The sequence below is a fragment of the Kogia breviceps genome, chromosome 15 (assembly GCF_026419965.1).
Source record: "Kogia breviceps isolate mKogBre1 chromosome 15, mKogBre1 haplotype 1, whole genome shotgun sequence".
Taxonomy (NCBI): Eukaryota; Metazoa; Chordata; class Mammalia; order Artiodactyla; family Physeteridae; genus Kogia; species Kogia breviceps.
The window spans coordinates 32,480,270-32,498,495 of NC_081324.1; the positions used below are offsets into that span (position 1 = coordinate 32,480,270).

An 18,226-nucleotide genomic window follows, 5' to 3' on the forward strand; every position below is an offset into this window, starting at 1 on the left:
AGTGAGAGAAGAAGGGAATGCAGAAACAAAGGAAAAGCAGTCAAGGAACAATAGTTCATTTATAAAACAAAGTTCTAGTTCCTCTTCAATGGATATACATAAAAATCTGATGGATATCTTTGAGATTTTCTGCAGAAACTAAGACCTGACCAGGTTGACCACAAGCATGTAGACCCCAGACTGGTTGAAACCAAAAGGTTGATGATTACGATTCCTGAAACTTCACCCTGTTATCTCCCCACCAACCAAGTCATACCTTTGCAACTCTCACCTCAAATATTCCCTTTAAAAATCCTTCCCTGACAGCCATTGTGAAGTTCTGGTCTTTTGAAAATGACCCATCCATAGTCCTTGCTGGGCCCTGCAATAAATGCTCTACTTTCCTTCACCACAACCTGATGTCAATATATTGGCTTTGCAGGCAAGTGACCCAAGTTCTGCTCAATAACAAGATAACAATTGGAAAGTTTCACATAGTATGATAATCTCTGGGCTATTCATGTTGCTGCAAATGACATTATTTCATTCTTTTTTTTATGGCTAAGTAGTATTCTATTGTGTATATATATACCACATCATCTTTACACATTCATCTGCTGATGGGCAATTATGTTAGTTAGGTTGCTTCCATGTCTTGGTTATTATATATAGCGTTGTGATGAACATTGGGGTGCATGTATCTTTTTGAATTATAGTTTCTCTACACATATGGCCAGGAGTGGAATTGCTGGAACTTATGGTAACTTTATTTTTAGATTTTTAAGGAGGCTCCATATTGTTTTCCATAGTGGTTGTACCAATTTACATTCCTATCAAGAGGGTAAGAAGATTCCCTTTTCTCCACACCCTCTCCAGTATTTATTATTTGTAGTAATTGTTGTGGGGTTTTACAAACACTCCTGACTCCAAAACACCTTAAATATTACCCTGCAAATTTTTAATTCTTTAGGGTTTTCTATATACAGTATCTTGTCTTCTTCATATAATGATAATTTTACCTCTTCTCTTCCAATTGTGATATTTTTTATTTCTTTTTCTTGTTTGATTGCTGTGACTATGACATACAATACTATGTTGAATAAACATTGTGAGAGTGGGCATTCTTGTCTTCTTCCAGATTTTAGTGGGAATGCTTTATTTTGGCTGTGGGTTTGCCATAAAAAGCTTTTATTATACTGATATATGTTCCTCTTTACCCACTTTGGTAAGAGATTTTATCATGAATGGCTGTTGAATTTTATCAAATGCTTTTCCTGCATCTATTGAGATGATCATGTGGTTTTTGTCCTGTCTTTTGTTCATGTGGCATATCACATTGATTGTTTTTCATATGTTGAACCATCCTTGTGACCCTGGTATGCCTCTAACTTAATCATGATATATGATATTTTTTGCATGTTTTGGGGTTTGGTTTGCTAATATCTTGTTGAGAATTTTTGCTTCTGTTTTTATCAAAGATATTGGCCTGTAATTTTCTTTTTTTGGTAGTGTCTTTGTGTGGTTTTGGTATAGGGATAATGGTGACTTCATAAAATGATTATGGAAGTGTTCCCTCCTCTTCAATCTTTTGGAAGAGTTTGAGAAGAATTGTTGTACATTCTTATTTGTATGTTTGGTAGAATTCCCCAGTGAATCCATGTGGTTCTGAACTTTTGTTTTCAGGGAGTTATGTTTATTACAGATTCTATTGCACGTCTAGTGATTGGTCTGTTCAAACTATCTATTTCTTCTTAATTCAGTGTATGTGGACTGTATGTTTGTAGAAACTTGTCCATTTTTTCTAGGTTGTCCAATTTGTTGGCATATAATTGTTCATAGTATTCTCCCTTTCTGTCTCTCTCTCTGTTTTTTGTATTTTGTATTTCTGCAGTCTCAGTTGTCATTTCTCCTCTTTCATTTTGTATTACGTTTATTTTGGACCTCTCTTTTCTTCTTGGTGAGCCTGGCCTGAGGTTTGTTGACTTTGTTTACCTTTTTTTAAAAAATGGTTTTTGTTTTATTTATTTATTTATTTAAATCTTTATTTTACTTATTTCCTCTTTGATCTTTAATATTTTCTTCCTTCTGCTGACTTTAGTTTTTGTTTGTGCTTATTTTTCTAATTCTTTTAGTTTGTAGGTTAGGTTGTTTGTTTGAGGAAGACCTGTATAACTATGAACTTCCATCTTAGGACTGCTTTTGTTGCATCCCATAGATTTTTTTTTTTTTTTTAAGATGTTGGGAGTAGGAGTTTATTAATTTATTTATTTATTTATTTATTTTTGCAGTGTTGGGTCTTCGTTTCTGTGCGAGGGCTTTCTCTAGTTGTGGCAAGCGGGGGTCACTCTTCATCGCGGTGCGCGGGCCTCTCACTATTGTGGCCTCTCTTGTTGCGGAGCACAGGCTCCAGACGCGCAGGCTCAGTAGTTGTGGCTCATGGGCCTAGTTGCTCCAGGGCATGTGGGATCCTCCCTGGCATGTGGGATCCTCCCAGACCAGGGCTCGAACCCGTGTTCTCTGCATTAGCAGGCAGACTCGCAACCACTACGCCACCAGGGAAGCCCCCATCCCATAGATTTTTTCTGGTTTTGTGTTCATTGTCATTTCTCTCAAGATATTTTTTTTCTTCTCCATTATTATTTATTCTCTCAAGGGGATACTAAAAAAACAGAACCATAAAAACCACACATTGTTCTAAGCCACATTATAAATCCAAACATTGGTGTGGGATTTCACTTGGAGAGTAGGAAACTTTTGTTTTTTTAAAAGGCCCCTCAAACCCCAACCAAGGTTGTAAGAAAGGGTCCCAATTTAACCACCCTTGATCACCACCTAAGACTGTAATTCTAAAGTTTTCTAAGGTTTAAAAGGGGTCAAAGCAGCAGAAGCATGAATGGCTGGAGGGAAGGAGTGTCAAAACACGAAGGACCCAAGATTTGCTTGAGAAAAAGCAGTGATGATTCCTCATTGGACAGCTCCCAGGGGCTCTAGAGAATGCTTAGGAGGTCAAGTATGTGACTTAAGTAGAAGCTGCCTGTGGGAAGGTTAACAGGAAAGAGTAACAGGGGGAACATAAGATGATGACAAGAGTCTAAATTTTTAAAACTTCAAGATTTCAACAGAATGTGGAAATATTAGAACTTTCAGAAGGGATAGCATTTAAGAAAGTGTGAAACCAGGACACATAAAAGACCTGGGAATTCCCACAACCCCTAAGTACTTCCTGCTCCAGGAGGTAAACAATTATGTGTTTATTGAATAATACCATTTCCCCTGTTACTGGTGCAAAATAATTCATCAAATCCCCAAGCTTCTTTTCAAACCACAATTTCTCCATTTACTTTGGTCACCAAACAGTCCTATTCTTCAGTGACCTGTAAACTCACTCCCACTTACCCCTCTGGGGGGCACAAATGAAGGACCCCCCCTTAGTCTGGCCCCAGTAACTCAGAATTAAATAAGAGTTGGGGCTGGCAGCCTCCTGGAGACTAAAACAACATCAGAGACTAAACCTATCTTGCCAAGAATGGAGAATTTATTCAGATACTGTTGGCTAATTCATGTATGTCACAACAGAATAAGAATTAAAGGTAGAAACCTCACACTCTTCCTTATACCTGCCTACTGCCTAACTAGATTCCAGACACTGTGTCACTATCACTGCCATCTTGCTAAACGGAGGTCCCTAGGCACTAATCACACAGGCAACTGCATGTGTCATAAAAATGCACCACAACTTTAAACTTACAGCATTAAAAGCTGTCCGTCTCTCTGGCTACATTTGTGATTCTCCAGTTAGTTCAATATTTTAAAGGCTGCAGCAGCATGCAAAAGAACTTCATTTTGTTTCTTTAAAAAAAAAAAAAAGTTAAGAAAGGTATCGAGGAGATGGTGAGTTTTATTTTGTCTTGTCTGGATAGAGGTTTGATTTGCTCTCGAATGTTCCAGGGTGGTGAGAAACTAGGAGAAAGCACAGAATGCAGAGGTCTATTCAGTGTAATCTTCTCCCTCATTTTCATCTTCACCATCAACGGCAAGAGCAGCATACTTGCTTGCAGAACTGAACTTAAAGGTTGGATTTTCTTCAGCTTTCTTTGGCTCAGGTGCAGATCTGGAGTCTTGATCCTTTTTGCCAACTTTCCTATCTGATTCCTTCCAGTGGTCTTTGTTCCCTCCATCTCCTGGATCATGGCTGGAATTTCCACTTTGGCCTTTTGAGGCACTCACCCCATCTACTTTATTTTCATCTTTCCTTACCGGTCCTTCCTCAGATGGTTGAGCTGGAACTACTTTCCCTCCACCTCTTGTACGAGACTGCTGCTCTGTGTCTGAGCTCTGAGATCTAGCAGAGGGGTTAGAACTTTGTTTCACCCAAGCATTCTCCTTTGGTGGAGGGGCTGGCATTACCTTTAGAGGCTGTTCAGGTTTGGGAGGCTTAAAAGATGGAGACTGACAGTCTTCCTCTTTATTGGGTGTTTCATTTTCTAGACACTTCTCACTCTCTCCTTCGTGCATCCTGGTCTGACTTACTTCTGCCTGATGTGGCTGAGGTCCCCATTTATGATGACTCACTTCCTGTCCTCAATCATTCCCGTTCCGGAGTTTCTTCACTTTGCCAGCTTGGGTGTCTCTCCTAAGGCCGTCCTTCTAGTTTTGGCTCATCCAGCTGATGCTGCAGTTTCTCCTGTTCCTTCTGTAGCCGCTCTTCTACTTCTCGTTCTCTAACAGCTTTGTCAACAGGCTTTGCCTCTCCAAAGATAGAGGTTGCTCGACTGGACTGGGATGTGTTAGCAGAGGAATCATCTTTCTTAGGAGTCTCTGAGGCTTCAGGTTCAGTTTGGGTCTTTGCGGGGTACCTCTATCATCACGCCTATAATCATCCTGAGAGTAATCGTCTCTGGAACTCCATGACTGGTCATCTCGTCTGTCATATCTGTCTTCATATCAGTCCCCACCTCCTCTGTAGTCATCATCCCTATGTTACCCACTACCAAATGCTCTTCTGCCACTGCCTATCCTGGAATCATAGCCTCTATCATAGTTTCTGCTGCCTCGGTCGTCATAGCGATCTCGGCCCCTGTATCGATCCATGTCCCGGCATGGGCCATCACGGTAACTGTTCCAATACCCATCACAATATCCATCTGAATCGTAATGATCTCGATACTTGTCTCCAAAGCTATCGTCACCTCTTCTAGGTGGGTAGTCATCAAAGTTGTCTGTAGCAGGACGGACCCTCCAGTCTGTATCTGTTTTGTCAGAATCCCAATTTCTATCTCAGCCAAAAGAATGATCATCCCTGTCTTTATCCTGTGCTTGATTAGCAACGTCCACTCGAATTCTCCTGTTACCTAGAGACTCTTCATTGAGGCTCAGGGCACTGAGCAAGGAATCCAGGTCCTCAAACTCAGCGTAACCAAAACCTTTCAACCTCTCAGGATTGCTGGGTTCACGTGGTAGATGCACTGCACTGATATTTAATCCTCTAAAGAATTCCTTAATGGAGTCTTCTGTCACATCACAGGGCAGGTTCCCTAGAAAAGCAGTGTAGGGTGATGATTTGGGAAGATGGCTCCGGTCGATATTGGGTTCCCGAGCAGCCTGTGGAGCAGTGGGCAGGATGGAACGGTCAATTGGAGGTGCCCTATACACGTCATCATCATTACTATGCCAAGTGGTTGAAACATCTCCTTCTAGGTCATCTGTTTCATCAGCTCAGGTGACTGGCTTGGGGGCATAGGTGCTTCCTCCTCTAGTCCCTCCATCCTCAGCCAGGAAGTCTGTTAGGTAGATAGTCTTCCCCTTCTTATACTTCTTTTTTGCTGAGGCCACCATGTTGGGAGAGGGAGAGAGAATGCAAAAGCAAGGTATTTTTAAATTTCTTCTTTTTTATCATCATTGACCCATTGTTTTTTCAGTATCATGTTGTTTAGTCTCCATGCAATCAATTTTTTCTCGTTTCTTTTTCTGCTGTTGATTTCTAGTTTCATGCCATTGCAGTCAGAAAAAAGCACAGTAAATAAGAGTGATTGTGATGCAGATTTAAGCCATTGTTTTCACCATTGATAAGAGTTTCTAGAAATTTGGCCACCCTCTTTTATCAGGTACAGAGAGGGAAACACCCTTACAAATGTGTTTCTCACAAAAGGGTAATTTTCACTTGGTTTTCAGAGCCCTTCCCATGTCTGCTGTTTCTCTGAAAATAACCAGTTTAAAAGAATTAATACTCCAGAGAAATATTTTGGGGTGGCAAATTCTTCTCCCTTATAGTGTCATTAAGAGAAAATAATACAGGTACTTAGAATATTTGAATTAAAATAAGTTAAGTCTATCTCTAGTTATAGAATTTTGGTCAAGTCTTTTAATCTTGCCCTTACATTTTCATTTCTATAAATAATTTGGCCCAGATTGTCTCTAAATTTCTTTCCAGTGCTAAAACATTGATTCAAACTTGATTTTCTTCAAAACATAACATAAGCAGAATTTTTATTGAATTTAATATTTTTGCTATCTTTTTATCACTAATCATATATTGTAATAAGTATATATGACCTTTACTCTTTGTTTTGCCTCTTCTATCTCAATAGTATTGTAAAATCCTTAAAAACAAGGTCAAATCTAATATAAACTTCCTGCAATGTATATACATTCTAAAAGAAGGCTTTTTCTCATTACAATGGTATTGATATAAAGTTTGGGAAAGTCAGATCGTCACTGTAAACCTTGAGAGACTAGAATTTCTGGTAGTATCACTGTCACTTTAAATTTAGTAACTGGTACTGATAGAGAACTAATCTAAATAGAACAATAGGATTATATTTTGATTATTGCTAGAATTACTCATGGTTATTTATTGAGTCCAGTCTTTGGTGAATTTTCACACCCATTGATGATTTATATGAATAAATTACATGTCCTAACATTCCTGCAGGTATTTACAAAGTAACAAAAAAGTAGTTTCAAGAGGGAGTGCAACTAAACAGAGAAGACCTAATATTCAGTTTAATCAAACTTTTAGTTGGTAGCCTCCTTTTCATCTAACTCCCCAAGTAAAAAGATACTAAATTATATTTTTTTCTTTTTAAGCCATCTTTTTAATTCAAATTATGTGTACTTAAGTTTATTTAAACATAGATGTTTTTATCATGGCATCTATACTGAAATAAGATATAGAACTATCTTTTCTCTTTAGAGAGAAAATAATTAGCTCTTTTCTTTAGCAATAGTATGGGGCAGGGAGCTGGGGTGGTAAATTTTCACACAAGATTATGACTTTACATGTCCTTTATGTGTGTTCTTTGCATGAGTTTATAACTTCTCTTTTCTATGAAGTACATCATTTTCCAGATTCTCTTGATGTGTTTTAGAAGAATGCATACCTCAAAATGTGCTAAATAAACAGCATGTGTGATACAGAAGTTTGTGTTAATATTTTACTAATTTCCAGGGGTAACTCAGCTTTTTCAGTTAGTTCATACAACTCTAAGGTGAGAGAATAGATGCGAAATGATTTTGCTTTTACTCCATTGAGCAAAACAACCATAAGAAATGCCATATAAGCCTTCCAGATTTTCATTAATCATTTGTTCATATTTATTCTGTCACTCTGAGAATTCTGACTAGCTTCCCAACTGACAGCTCATTAGATTCTGCTGGACAATTCCTAACACATCATCCACTCACACCAAAAGAACAAACTTAGAGTCGTTTTTAAATTTCTCTATACACTAGCATAATCAAAAATCTTACGTTAACAGTTTTAGCATTGTTTGTTACCTACACCAATAATACCTGCTGAAGTTCCTAAGCAAATTCACATCTAATTTATTTTATTTCAGATGAGGTGTGTACTCACTTTGCATTAAAATAATCTTGTATCTTGCTTTTGTGCTTCTAAAGGGCAGTGGTTTCCATAAAAGCAAAAGCACAAGAATGGGAAATGTTTTGTTTTACTTTTTAGTCTGACTCAGTATCTATGATACAGTTTTCAGATACCACATTTAAAAATAACAGCAGTGTTCTCAGAACACAAACCCTTTATTCAAGGCTGCTTAAAAAATATGAAAATGCATGCAATGACACATTCTGAAAGAAAAACAGAAGAGCCTGAGGACTGCCTCTTATCAAGAAAAGTCTGAAATAATTAATGACCCACTCAGAGTAAAATATTCTTTTTTTAAATTTAAAGTAACAAATTTATATATTGAAAGACTCAGAGACACAGAACTTAAAAGATCCATAATATTAGGATAATTAAATCAACACAGAAATATAAGTATATCTAAATAATTACAACCAATACAAGATATATTTTAAAACCATACACTGTCCTTCATAAACATACCATAGGAATCATCCTTCAAAATTACTGTAATAAAAAGTTATTTTCTTCAAATAAAAAATAATTATTTCTATATGCTGAGCCTCGAAATTCCTCTTTACAATTAACTTTTTTTTTTTTTTTTTTTTTTCATGCCGTACGTGGGCCTCTCCCTTTGTGGAGCACAGGCTCCGGTCGCGCAGGCTCAGCAGCCATGGCTCATGGGCCCAGCCGCTCCGCGGCATGTGGAATCTTCCCAGACCAGAGCAGGGGCATGAACCGGTGTCCCCTGCATCGGCAGGAGGACTCTCAACCACTGCACCACCAGGGAAGCCCTGTTTTGTATTTTATCAGTATTGCTTAATATTTCCTTCTTTACTAGACTAGTATTGAAAATTTTGTAATTATTATATTTGTAAATTCAGTAGTGACTTGTTATTTACTAATAAATTTAGGTTAATTTCTTTGCAAAATGTTAATATAGAACAGTTATAGACCTAGACCCTAGGAGATCAAAACTATTTTCACAAAATACAAGTTGCTATTAACCTCTTTTACAGTGAAGTCACTGGCCCTTCAGCACAAATGAAAACAGTAACATTAAATCATATTGGTGGTATTCTTCATGGCCATGCAGTCTTAAAAACAAATACCCAGTTTCACTTAAAAATGTCTTTGATGAATCAGTGAAAATTATGAATTTTACTGAATTTCTACCCTTAAGTATATGTCACTTTAATATTTTGTTGACAAAATGGAAAGTCTACATAAGGTACATATAGAAATACATGGTAGTTGTAGCTTCTCTATACATAAGGATTTCTCTTATGAGCTTGTTAATGATATTAATAAATATGATATTTTATAATCAACATATTAATCTTTGGAAGATCAGCATCTCTCAGTAAACCAATATCTTCCAAATGATCAATACAAGATTTACAAAATCAAGCATGAGTAAAAAATCCATTCAAAATGCAAGTTAGACAAATAGATTTAAATGTAAGAAGGTATAAGCCATTTACTCATATGGTTTCAGACTGGTAAAATAACAAAGAAGAATATTCTCAGTTATCTAGAAAGTCTATTCAAATACTCTTCCCTTTTCCAACTTTGTAAGCCCAGATTTTCTTCATGTACTACAAAAAAAAAAAAAAAAAGAGTAACATATTAAATAATACTAAAAAAAAAAATGTCTAAATCCAACTTTCTTATATCTAACCAGGCATTAATGAGATTTGTAGAAATGTAAATCAATGCCATTTTCTCCCACAACTTTTGTAAAGTGCATTTTTAATAAAAATTATGTTAAAATCAATGAGTTATCAGTTATTTTTCAATGAATTAATAAACATAATTAAAAGTCAGTTTTAATTTCTAATATGGTAAATGTCAATAGATGTAACTTACTTAAATTCAGAACCGTTGATCTAATGACCTTAGTCTTTAGTCTCATGTTTTGATATTCAAAAAAAGATGGGTGTTTTCTTTTGTTCTCAGTTTTGCTTTTGCTGGTGAAAATTGTCTCAGTTATCTTTAAGCCTCTCTGTTAAGAACCCTCACTCTCCTTTCTGACATTCTCAAACTGTCTGTTTTCTTTTCCTGATTAGGGCACATCTAGGAAACAGAAGATGACAGAGTTCAGGTCATCCCCACTTGGAAGTTAAAACAGGAGTTACTGATTATCAACCTTGGTCAGCTAGTGTTGATAAAGAACCTCAAGTGAGTTGAGACAGTTGACTCAGTCACAGTGAGCTGTGATATTGGCACCAATTTTGAGGACTAAGGGCATGAGTTAATCATTTATATCTTGTTAGATATGGATGAAAGACTGGGGATACAAGGAAGATATTTATCTTTAATTTTCTAAGAATATAAACCTTAATCCATGTTGGGATGAATGTTCCTTCTTGTCCAATTTATGCTTGATATGTATATTGTTATCCTGAAAACGCTGATGTGTTCGTTAAAATTTCCTTTGGAACATCCTGACTTTAAAAGTTTTTTGTCACATTTTTAAATATATAATCCACCATCTGTAAATCTATTCTTCAACTATTACTATAATTATTCAGTTATAAGCAGCTTGATTCACTAGCTAGTCAGAATGCCTTAAAGCCCTTTGGCACATATTTTCCTTTTAGGTCTTAATGTAACAAAATTTTTATGTTACCAGACCATTATCTTAAAAGCAGCACAACACCTTAAAACTTACCTGTACTCTGTCCGATCTGGATCAAGTCCTATGCTAGTTAATAATTAAAGGTTCTATTTCTTAAAATGGAAACATCTCTTAAAAAGTAATTAAAATAAAATTCTTGATGAAATTGAATTTTTACAATAAACATTTTCATTTTTATCAGAGAAATGTTGTTTGCAAAATGTTTATAGGACTATTAATAAACACCTTGGGCAGCAAATAACATCAGGTTGAAATATACCAAAACATGTATTAATTGCCCCATACAACATGCTCTGTTGTGTCTTATTGATTAAATTAAGTGGAGTTGCCAAGGCAATGCTTGTATACTACAATACTGCAATGGCTAAAAGAAGGCATACTAAATTCTGTGTTCCATTTACAGAGGGGCTAATAGGAAACCTGCACAGAAATGAAGATATCATTGTTTACACTCGACTGCAAACACTCTCCCTGACATACAGTATTCAGTAACAAATTATTAAACAATACTAGATGGAGTTGAAACCAGGTCAGATGCAAGTTATTTTCAATAGACTGTGGAAACTGACAGCTACGGCTTTCCATACAGGCACCAAAGTCACGTAACACAGGAGTATAAGAATATTCTTTTAACTTCCCAGCTCTATAGTCCCAATCCATGAAAAAAGCAAGTGATCTTATGTTTCAAATGAGATTCTAAGGACTTTAGAATCCACTTTAGGGTATTTTAACTATTTCCTCAGTCATTGTTTTTCTTTAGTCTGTTATTAAGTACTAAATGCTTTGATAGGGCTGAACGGTTGTTGGTTTTTGATTCTAAAATCTAGAAGCTTATTCTTCATTAGATGAGGGCATTGTGGAGGGTAATGCTTGCTAGTTTCTATATCAACCAACAACAAAAATCTCATTGGTTTAACAACAAGAGACTTTATTCTAGTTCATGTCATAATCTGATATAGGTTGAGCAACTCTTCTGGGTGGCTTCTTTCCAAGTAGTGACTTAGGGATCTAGGCCCATTGCATCCTGTGAAACTGTTATCTTCAGCACAGGGTATCTACAGTTGCCATAAAAAGGTAAGAAAACATGTAATTACCCAGGTGATTTTATGGTAGATGTGCAGTAATTTTTTATCATTTTTTTTATGTGAGTCCTCCTTTTCTAGTTGCTGATGCAGTAAAGAGACAAGTTATATACCTCCTGTCATATCCCATATACAATAACAGAACAGGACCTTACCATTCAGAAAATGGAACAGATGAGAAACATAACACTTGCCACTCCTTACTAATTCTGAAATTCAGTTTGACAGCTATTTTAAAGGACTCCTCCTCCCACTAGGGATCAAGGAGTGTTACCTTGATAAGGCGTGTTACTTCTCTTGCCCATTGATATCTATAGTAGCTGTTCTTAACCCCTGATTTGAGTATTGAGGAACATGCTTTCTTCAGGATCTGTACACACTTAGAAGCTGATTCTTGTCCATGGTAAGTTGGGAACTAAAGAATGTTTCAGGTCTTGAATATTCAGCCATATTTAAATTGAATACATGGTTTCTTTGCCAGTGCAATTCCTGAAAAGAGGGAATTAAAATTCTGATCAATGTGCTCCAGTGATCACTCTCAAAATTATGTGCAAGATACAACTTTTAAATCTGATTCACTTATTTGCCTTCTCATACTATGTTTTTCTTTCTATGATTAATGGAAGCTACCTTAGAGATATCAGAAATAACCTGTTCTTTGCCTAAATTACTTTACTCATTTGAAAAGTTTTATGGCCTATTATTGTAAAACCTTTTCAAAATCTTATTCCTATTAAGAGTCTAGACCTACACTGTTCAATATTGCAGTTAGCAGCAACATATGGCTCCTTAGCACTTGATTGTAGTGAGCCCAAATTGAGATGTGATATACATTTAAATACACACTGATTTTGAAGTCTTAAAATGAAAATAAAAGTATAAAATATCAAATTAATATTTTATATTGATTACATGTTGAAATAGTATTTTATAAATATTAGATCTTATAAGATATTATTCAATTCATTTCACCAGGTTCTTTTAAATTTTTTTGTATGGCCACTAGAAAATTTTAAATTACCTTTGTGACTCAAACTATATTTCTATTTGAAAACACTTGCCTAGAAGCAATTGTCCAAAGCAAGTTGTCAATTTTCTGAATTATCTCTGTTCCCTTTCATATCTTTTTAAAAATCAGTCAATTTGTTCCTTAACTTATCTCTATTTTATAACGCCTCACCAAGCACAGACAAAAAATGTAACACATAGCACTAATATCCCATTTTCCAAAGCCTTAAAACCACAATCTCATTAGGCAAATGAGTTGCCTTCTAGGGTATATTGGGTAATAATTTTACTAAAATTCTTTGCTACTATATATCACTGATTTTCATCTTTCTAGTGTCTGATACCAGTTTTTAGCTTGCATACCAACCAATACCAAACCAACTTTATGAGCTTTAGCTCTGGGCTAAAACAGCACCCTAATTCAAGCATAAATTACTCAAGAAATTGAAGTAGGCTCTGTTGTAGTACAAGAGCAATTCAATTCTTAGTGACATAACACAGGCTACCCATTTTAGAATCTGATGTAGTTTGGATAGCTCCTGTCCAGAGAATGACTCAGGAATCTAGGCTTTTCATGGGCTTGTGACATTTCCATTGTAGTTAGAGAATAAAAAGAGTGACAGTGACACAGGGGTTCTATACCACACCTGGGATTAGCTTACATTACTTTGACCACACTACATTTACCAGCTTCCAGTTATACAGCCCCTGTGTAAGTACAATGAAAGAAGAGAAATGGAATTTTCCTGTGTGCCCCAAAAGAGGAAATGGAATTGGTGAGCACTTCAGCTGTCTCTACCACAATAAATGAGTTCAAATACCATATAAGGAGCATAAAACAAAGGACATGTGAGTACTCAACAGAGCTTTTGTCTGTGTGCCATATGATGTGAGTGGAACATATGTATGTTGATATTTGAATTCCTCAGGGGAGCCTGGTAGGTACAGATCTGAGCCCCAGGGCAACTCATAAGATGAAGGCTGGAGAAACTTTGGGTTGCTAGCATATTGCCCATAAAACTATAAGCACTCAGTCAGTGTTTGTCAGTGGGGTGAGATGAGACCTATATTTAAATAATGAAAGAAGTTCCAGGGAAGCAGATATTGGACCTACTTATGTACAGTTCTACAGGAGGCTACTTGGTAAAAAATAGCAGAAAATATTTTTAAGTAAAACAAATTCCTTTTAGATATTGGAATCATCTAAACATTTTAAGACCTGCCTTATGAAGTGTTGAGATTCTTATTAGTATAAAAATCTAAGTATTTCTGGAAACAACCTGTCAGAATTATTTCTGAGAACATTTCTGAACACACTTGTTGGTCTCTGATTTCCCTTCCAAATCTAAAAGCCTAAGTTTATACACTGAAGATTGTGTTTATATGACAAATGAAATGATGAGGTTTTGCCAACAACAGTTACATCTACAGAAGGTGTAAAACCTAGCAAACAAAACTTAGGTCTGCTCACTTACTTGCAGCAAAGCCAATCTACTGACACCAGGTTGTGGTGAAGGAAAGTGCAGTGTTTACTGAAAAGCCATGCAAGGAGTATGGACAGCTAATGCTCAAAATACCCAAATTCCCTGAGGATTGCAGGGAAGGGTTTTTAAAGGCAAGGTGAAAGAGAGAGTAGCATGTTGCATAATCGTCTCATGTACAATTACCTGATTGGTTGATGGTGAGGTAACAGGGTGTTGACACAGAGATTAACATCATCAATCCTCAGGCACCAGCTGATTTGGGGGCTATGCATTCATGGCCATCATGCAATTAGCTTCTTCCATCTGGGGGGGAGGGTTTGCATCTGTAAAACTACCAGGAATGTACATCAGACACTTATCTACGTCCTTCAGGGAGGACTAAAGATTCTGTGACTCTAATATATGGCTGATCTGTTGTTTAAATTGTTACCAGTTCTCCTGGCCCAACTGCTATATTTTTTTATTACATATTCACATTCTCCTATCATTAATTCTTAAGCTAGCCTTTTGTAACTCAAGGGAGACCTGGGAGACTAAAGCTAAGTACAAATAATAGGTAGGCAGGCAGAAGACATGGGAAGGGGGGAACAGTTACAGGGGTATATATTATGGTTAAAAAAATGTTTAATTAAATATAAAAAGACTATTATCTGAAGACTTTTAATATATCTAATAGCATGTTTTAAACTGATACTAGAATTTATTATAATTGGGGAACATTTATAGTTATGCCATGTCCAATTTTCTACTGTAACTCTCTTCACCAACTTATTCCTAAACCATCAGCAAAATAATTTTGCCAACAAGATGTTAAAATGAATAAAATAATTTCAAAATTTAATCAGAAAAATGGGAGACAGAAGATCTGGATCCTGTCCTTTACAACACCATCAGGTTGCCTGCTCACCAATCAGATCTCTAACTCACAGACTAGTACAGGTAAAATCTAAAAACGGTAATTGATCTTTATGATGTTATATTGTATAAAATATTCAAAATGATTCTGTACAGCCTTTTCTCAAGAAAAGTATTCCTAGGTTGAGAGATGATTTTAATATATGCAGACATTCTTATATATTAATTCAGGATTTATGGACATCTTATCTATGGTTTCATGTCAAAAGCAGATAGTATACTCCTCAAAATATTCAATTTCACAAAGAAAAAGTTCATAACACATGTGAAATAAAATCAACAAAGAGTAATTAAAATCCCACTTAATCCCATGGAAACTTCCCTGGGTGGTCTATTTTCATTTGTTTTCTATTATAATGTATTTCCTTAGTAAATATAAATTTATACAACACAATTCTAAGTTTATACACATTTCATTTTTAATTAATTTTGTTATATTTACCATTTGTGAAAAATCTTCTCTCTCATTATGGTATTAGGACTTTGAAGAATACCTTGTACTGAAATACATAATTAACAACCAATGATTAAAAAATAACTAACTGGAAAATTTCTTATTTGTTGATGAAAATATATTCTGGCATGTGAATTATATGCAAACACATAATATTCAGATATCATCAACTTTGAAAAAAATATCCTTCCACTCTATATCTTAACAGAGATAACCAACATTGCCTCATATACAAACAGGTGCAATTAAAAACCAAAACATTTAAAAAGAGACAATCATGCTGTTGTGGATAGTCACCACATTTATCTTTGAGAAAATTAATATATAATATACAACTTATTAAGTGAAAAACATTTTTTACCCCATTAGTTTAACATTCATAAAAAGGAATCAAATAACTTTGAATTTACAATGATTTGAGTTAGTTAGTGCTTCAGTTAGCTGCAAAAATGCATTAGAATTGTTTCCAAACTTATTGAGATATAATCGATATATAATATTTGATATATAAGTTTAAGGTGTGCAACATGACTTTATACACTTATATGTTATTTCATGGTTGCCACAATAGGGATAGGTAGCAACTTCATCACCTCACATAGTTACTGTTTTTGTTTGTTTTTTGTGGTGAGAACATTTGAAATCCATTCTCTTAAAAACATTCAAGTACATAATACAGTATTGTTAACTATAATCACTGTGCTCTACCTTAGTTCCTTAAAACTTATTCATCTTATAATTGCAAGTTTGTACCACCTGACCAACGTGTTTCCATTTTTCCCACCCTTAGCCCTGGCAATAATCTACTCTCTGTTTCCATGTGTTTAGTATTTTTATTGTTGTTTTTGTTTCTTTTCTTTTTTTTTTTTTTTGTAGATCCCACATACAAGTGAGATCAAGTGGTATTTGTCTTTCTCTGACCTAGTTCAATTTTAATGCCCTCAAGATTTATCCTTGTTGTAGTAAATGGCAGGATTTCCTTCTTTTATGTTTTAATAATGTTACATTGTATATGTATATCACGTCTTCATTATCCTTTCATCCATCAACAGACACTTAGGTTATTTCCATATCTTGGCTATCATAAATAATGTTGCATTGAACATGGTAGTACAGATAACACTTCAAGATACTGATTTCATTTCTTTTGAGATATACCGAGGAGTAAGATTACTAGATTATATGGTAGTTCTATTTTTAATTTTTTGAGACCTCCATACTGTTTTCCATAGTGGCTACACCAGATACATTTCCACCAACAGTGCATAAGGATTCCCTTTTCTCCATATCCTTGCCAACACTTGTTATCTTTTACCTTTTTGATAACGATGATTCTAACAGACATGAGGTAATATCTCATTGTGGTTTTGATTTGCATTTTTCTGATGATTAGTGATATAAAGCATTTTTTGGGTACCTGGTGTCCATTTGCATGTGTTCTTTGGAAAAAATGTCTAAGTCCTCTGCTCATTTTTTAATTGGATTTTTTTTGTTTGCTTTGCTATCAAGTTATATGAGTTCCTTATATATTTTGGATATAAATCTATCAGATGTATGGATTGCAAATATTTTCTCCCATTCCATAAGTTGTCATTTCATTTTGTTGACTTCTTTTTGCTGTGCAGAAGTTCTTTAGTTTAACATAGTTCTACTTATTTATTTTTGCTTTTGTTGCATGTGTTTTTGGTGTCATATCCAGAAAATCATTGTAAAGACGAATGTCAAGGAGCTTCTCTCCAATGTTTTCTTCTATGAATGTTATGACTTTAGACCTGTATTTAAGTCTTTAATCCATTTCAAGTTAAGTGGTGTAAACTAGAGGTTCAATTTCAATCTTCTGGGTGTGATTATCCACTTTTCCCAACACCATTTAGTAAAGAGACTACTCTGTCCCCATTGAGTATCATTGGCTTCTTTGCCAAATAATAGTTTACTGTATGTAAGAGTTTATATCTGGGCTCTCAATTCTGTTCCATTGATCTATGTTTTTGTTTTTATGGCTGTACCATACTGTTTTGATTACCATAGCTTTGTGATATAGCGTGAAATCAGGAAGTGTGATATCTCCAGCTTTGTTCTTCTTTTTCAAAATAGCTTTGTTTATTTGAGATCTTTTGTGTTTCCATACAAATCTTAGGACTTTTTCCTATTTGTGTGAAAATGCCATTGAAATTTTGATAGGAATTACCAAAAATCTATAGGTAGCTTAGGATAGTATTGACATTTTAACAATATTAAATTTTTTCATCCATGAACATAGAATATCTTTATTTGTATCTTCTTTAATTCCTTTCATTAAAATCTTATAGTTTTCAGTATACAGAATTTTCACCTCCTTAGTTAAGTTAATATTAAGTACTTTGTTGTTTTTGATTCTATTGTAAATAGGATTGATTTTCTTATTTTTTTAGATAGTTTGGTTTTTATGTATAAAAATGTAATTGATTTCTGATATTGATTTTGAATCCTGCAAATTTACTGAATTTGTTGATTAGTCACAATGGTTTTTTGATGGAGTCTTTAGGATTTTTATACATATATAATCATATCATCTGTAAGCAGAGACAATTTGACTTCTTCTTATCCAATGTGTATGCCTTTTATTTCTTTTTCTTTTCTAACTGCTCTGGTGAATATTTCCAGTATTATGCTGAATAAAAGTGGTAAGAATGTACACCCTTTTCTTACTCTTGATCCTAGAAGAAAAGCTTTCAAACTTTCACTGTTGAGAGTTATGTTCAGTGTGGGTGTATTGCATATAACCTTTATTAAATTAAGATATATTCCATGCATACACAATTT

General features: G+C 35.0%; 1 protein-coding gene and 1 pseudogene across 1 annotated transcript in view; one reads left to right on the forward strand and one right to left on the reverse strand.

The window, feature by feature from the left end:
- RIT2 (Ras like without CAAX 2) overlaps positions 1 to 18,226 on the forward strand; it is a 595,054-nt gene that overhangs the window by 454,387 nt on the left and 122,441 nt on the right.
- On the reverse strand, positions 3,866 to 5,814 carry LOC131742264 (eukaryotic translation initiation factor 4B pseudogene; annotated as a pseudogene).